The following is a 6,141-nucleotide window of genomic DNA, read 5'->3' on the forward strand; positions in this document are numbered from 1 at the left end:
AATCCTCAATACCCAATCCACAATCTTCAATCATCAGTCCTCAATCCTCAATTCTCAATCCTCAATCCTCAACCCTCAGACCGCAAACATTAATACTCAAACCACAGCCCTCGTCCTCAATCCACAACCCTCAATCCTCAATCCTTAATCTTCAATCATCAATATTCAATCTTCAATACTCAATCCTCAATACTCAATCCTCAATCCTCAATCCTCAATGTTCAATCCTCAATACCCAATCCTCAATCTTCAATCCTCAATCCTCAATCCTCAATCCTCAATCCTCAATCCTCAATCCTCAATCCTTAATCCTCAATCCTCAATCCTCAATCATCAATCCTCAATACACAATCTTCAATCCTCAATCCACAATCCTCAATCCTCAATTCTCAATCCTCAATCCTCAATCATCAGACCTCAAACCTCAATCCTCAACCCTCAGCCCTCATCCTCAATCCTCAATCATCAATCCTCAATCCTCAATCCTCAATCCTCAATGTTCAATCCTCAATACCCAATCCTCAATCTTCAATCCTCAATCCTCAATCCTCAACCATCAATCCTCAATCCTCAACCCTCAATCCTCAATCCTTAATTCTCAATCCTGAATCCTCAATCTTCAGCCCTGAGTCCTCAACAGTCAGTTGTCAATCCTCAGTCACCAACAGAATATCCTCAATTCACAGTTTTCAATACTCAATACTCAATCTGCAATCCTCAAATCTCTATCCACAAACATCAATTCTCATCACTCAACCCTCAACGCTCAGTCCCCAATCCTCAATCTTCAATCCTCAATCCCCAATCCTCAATCGTCAATCTTCAATCTTCAATCCTCAATCCTCAAACCTCATTCTTCAATTCTCAATACCCAATCCACAATCTTCAATCCTCAATCCTCAATCCTCAATTCTCAATCCTCAACCCTCAACCCTCAGACCGCAAACATTAATACTCAAACCTCAGTCCTCGTCCTCAGTCCACAACCCTCAATACTCGATCCTCAATCTTCAAGCATGAATATTCAATATTCAATCCTCAATCCTCAATCCTCAATCCTCAATCCTCAATCCTCAATCCTCAATGTTCAATCCTCAATACCCAATCCTCAATCTTCAATCCTCAATCCTCAATCCTCAATCCTCAATCCTCATTCTTCAATCCTCAATACCCAATCCTCAATCTTCAATCCTCAATCCTCAACCCTCTATTCTCAACCCTCAACCCTCAGTCCTCAGTCCTTAAACCTCAATCCTCAGCCATCAGCCCTCATATTCAATCCTCAATCCTCAATCTTCAATCCTCAATCTTCAATCCTGAATACTCAATCTTCAATCCTCAATACTCAATCTTCAATCCCCGATCCTCAATCCTCAATCCTCAATCATCAGACCTCAAACATCAATACTCAACCCTCAGTCTTCGTCCTCAATCCACAGCCCTCAATACTCAATCCTCAATCTTCAATCCTCAATCCTCAATACTCAATCCTCAATCCTCAATGTTCAATCCTCAATACCCAATCCTCAATCTTCCATTCTCAATCCTCAATCCTCAATCCTCAATCCTCAGTCCTCAAACCTCAATCCTGAATCCTCAATCCTGAAACCTCAATTTTCAGCCCAGAGTCCTCAACAGTCAGTTGTCAATCCTCAGTCCTCAACAGAATATCCTCAATTCACAGTTTTCAATACTCAATACTCAACCTGCAATCCTCAAATCTCTATCCTCAAACATCAATTCTCATCACTCAACCCTCAACGCTCGGTCCCCAATCCTCAGTCTTCAATCCTCAATCCTCAATCCTCAATCGTCAATCTTCAATACTCAATCCTCAATCCTCAATCCTCAATCCTCAATCCTCATTCTTCAATCCTCAATACCCAATCCACAATCTTCAATCTTCAGTCCTCAATCCTCAATTCTCAATCCTCAATCCTCAACCCCCAGACCGCAAACATTAATACTCAAACCTCAGCCCTCGTCCTCAATCCACAACCCTCAATCCTCAATCCTTAATCTTCAATCATCAATATTCAATCTTCAATCCTCAATCCTCAATACTCAATCCTCAATCCTCAATCCTCAATGTTCAATCCTCAATACCCAATCCTCAATCTTCAATCCTCAATCCTCAATCCTCAATCCTCAATCCTCAATCCTCAATCCTCAATCCTTAATCCTCAATCCTCAATCATCAATCCTCAATACACAATCTTCAATCCTCAATCCACAATCCTCAATCCTCAATTCTCAATCCTCAATCCTCAATCGTCAGACCTCAAACCTCAATCCTCAACCCTCAGCCCTCATCCTCAATCCTCAATCATCAATCCTCAATCCTCAATCCTCAATCCTCAATCTTCAATCCTCAATTCTCAATCCTCAATCTTCAATCCTCAATACTCAATCCTCAATCCTCAATCCTCAATCCTCATTCTTCAATTCTCAGTACCCAATCCACAATCTTCAATCCTCAATCCTCAATCCTCAATTCTAAATACTCAACCCTCAACCCTCAGACCGCAAACATTAATACTCAAACCTCAGTCCTCGTCCTCAGTCCACAACCCTCAATACTCAATCCTCAATCTTCAAGCATGAATATTCAATATTCAATACTCAATCCTCAATCCTCAAATCTCAATCCTCAATCCTCAATGTTCAATCCTCAATACCCAATCCTCAATCTTCAATCCTCAATCCTCAATCCTCAATCATCAATCCTCAATCCTCAACCCTCAATCCTCAATCCTTAATTCTCAATCCTGAATCCTCAATCTTCAGCCCTGAGTCCTCAACAGTCAGTTGTCAATCATCAGTCACCAACAGAATATCCTCAATTCACAGTTTTCAATACTCAATACTCAATCTGCAATCCTCAAATCTCTATCCACAAACATCAATTCTCATCACTCAACCCTCAACGCTCAGTCCCCAATCCTCAATCTTCAATCCTCAATCCCCAATCCTCAATCGTCAATCTTCAATCTTCAATCCTCAATACTCAATCTTCAATCCTCAATCCTCAATCCTCAATCATCAGTCCTCAATCCTCAATCTTCAGTCTTCAATCCTCAATACTCAATCTTCAGTCCTCAATCCTCAATCCTCAATCCTCAATCCTCATTCTTCAATCCTCAATACACAATCCTCAATCTTCAATCCTCAATCCTCAATCCTCAATTCTCAACCCATAACTCTCAGTCCTCAGTCCTTAAACCTCAACCCTCAGCCGTCAGCCCTCATCCTCAATCCTCAATCCTCAATCTTCAATCCTCAATCTTCAATCCTGAATACTCAATCTTCAATCCTCAATACTCATTCTTCAATCCCCGATCCTCAATCCTCAATCCTCAATCATCAGACCTCAAACATCAATACTCAACCCTCAGTCCTCGTCCTCAATCCACAGCCCTCAATACTCAATCCTCAATCTTCAATCCTCAATCCTCAATACTCAATCCTCAATCCTCAATGTTCAATCCTCAATACCCAATCCTCAATCTTCCATTCTCAATCCTCAATCCTCAATCCTCAATCCTCAGTCCTCAAACCTCAATCCTGAATCCTCAATCCTGAAACCTCAATCTTCAGCCCAGAGTCCTCAACAGTCAGTTGTCAATCCTCAGTCCTCAACAGAATATCCTCAATTCACAGTTTTCAATACTCAATACTCAACCTGCAATCCTCAAATCTCTATCCACAAACATCAATCCTCATCACTCAACCCTCAACGCTCGGTCCCCAATCCTCAGTCTTCAATCCTCAATCCTCAATCCTCAATCTTCAATCTTCAATACTCAATCCTCTATCCTCAATCCTCAATCCTCAATCCTCATTCTTCAATCCTCAATACCCAATCCACAATCTTCAATCCTCAGTCCTCAATCCTCAATTCTCAATCCTCAATCCTCAACCCTCAGACCGCAAACATTAATACTCAAACCTCAGCCCTCGTCCTCAATCCACAACCCTCAATCCTCAATCCTTAATCTTCAATCATCAATATTCAATCTTCAATTCTCAATCCTCAATACTCAATCCTCAATCCTCAATCCTCAATGTTCAATCCTCAATACCCAATCCTCAATCTTCAATCCTCAATCCTCAATCCTCAATCCTCAATCCTCAATCCTCAATCCTCAATCCTTAATCCTCAATCCTCAATCCTCAATCATCAATCCTCAATACACAATCTTGAATCCTCAATCCACAATCCTCAATCCTCAATTCTCAATCCTCAATCCTCAATCATCGGACCTCAAACCTCATTCCTCAACCCTCAGCCCTCATCCTCAATCCTCAATCATCAATCCTCAATCCTCAATCCTCAATCCTCAATCTTCAATCCTCAATTCTCAATCCTCAATCTTCAATCCTCAATACTCAATCCTCAATCCTCAATCCTCAATCCTCATTCTTCAATTCTCAATACCCAATCCACAATCTTCAATCCTCAATCCTCAATCCTCAATTCTCAATCCTCAACCCTCAACCCTCAGACCGCAAACATTAATACTCAAACCTCAGTCCTCGTCCTCAGTCCACAACCCTCAATACTCGATCCTCAATCTTCAAGCATGAATATTCAATATTCAATCCTCAATCCTCAATCCTCAATCCTCAATCCTCAATCCTCAACCCTCAATGTTCAATCCTCAATACCCAATCCTCAATCTTCAATCCTCAATCCTCAATCCTCAATCCTCAATCCTCATTCCTCAATCCTCAATACCCAATCCTCAATCTTCAATCCTCAATCCTCAATCCTCAATTCTCAACCCTCAACCCTCAGTCCTCAGTCCTTAAACCTCAATCCTCAGCCATCAGCCCTCATCTTCAATCCTCAATCCTCAATCTTCAATCCTCAATCTTCAATCCTGAATACTCAATCTTCAATCCTCAATACTCAATCTTCAATCCCCGATCCTCAATCCTCAATCCTCAATCATCAGACCTCAAACATCAATACTCAACCCTCAGTCCTCGTCCTCAATCCACAGCCCTCAATACTCAATCCTCAATCTTCAATCCTCAATCCTCAATACTCAATCCTCAATCCTCAATGTTCAATCCTCAATACCCAATCCTCAATCTTCCATTCTCAATCCTCAATCCTCAATCCTCAATCCTCAGTCCTCAAACCTCAATCCTGAATCCTCAATCCTGAAACCTCAATCTTCAGCCCAGAGTCCTCAACAGTCAGTTGTCAATCCTCAGTCCTCAACAGAATATCCTCAATTCACAGTTTTCAATACTCAATACTCAACCTGCAATCCTCAAATCTCTATCCTCAAACATCAATTCTCATCACTCAACCCTCAACGCTTGGTCCCCAATCCTCAGTCTTCAATCCTCAATCCTCAATCCTCAATCGTCAATCTTCAATACTCAATCCTCAATCCTCAATCCTCAATCCTCAATCCTCAATCCTCATTCTTCAATCCTCAATACCCAATCCACAATCTTCAATCCTCAGTCCTCAATCCTCAATTCTCAATCCTCAATCCTCAACCCCCAGACCGCAAACATTAATACTCAAACCTCAGCCCTCGTCCTCAATCCACAACCCTCAATCCTCAATCCTTAATCTTCAATCATCAATATTCAATCTTCAATACTCAATCCTCAATACTCAATCCTCAATCCTCAATCCTCAATGTTCATTCCTCAATACCCAATCCTCAATCTTCAATCCTCAATCCTCAATCCTCAATCCTCAATCCTCAATCCTCAATCCTCAATCCTTAATCCTCAATCCTCAATCCTCAATCATCAATCCTCAATACACAAGCTTCAATCCTCAATCCACAATCCTCAATCCTCAATCCTCAATCCTCAGTCCTCAAACCTCAATCCTGAATCCTCAATCCTGAAACCTCAATCTTCAGCCCAGAGTCCTCAACAGTCAGTTGTCAATCCTCAGTCCTCAACAGAATATCCTCAATTCACAGTTTTCAATACTCAATACTCAACCTGCAATCCTCAAATCTCTATCCACAAACATCAATTCTCGTCACTCAACCCTCAACGCTCGGTCCCCAATCCTCAGTCTTCAATCCTCAATCCTCAATCCTCAATCGTCAATCTTCAATACTCAATCCTCTATCCTCAATCCTCAATCCTCAATCCTCATTC

Source organism: Calliopsis andreniformis, unplaced genomic scaffold, assembly GCF_051401765.1.
Source record: "Calliopsis andreniformis isolate RMS-2024a unplaced genomic scaffold, iyCalAndr_principal scaffold0041, whole genome shotgun sequence".
Lineage (NCBI taxonomy): Eukaryota > Metazoa > Arthropoda > Insecta > Hymenoptera > Andrenidae > Calliopsis > Calliopsis andreniformis.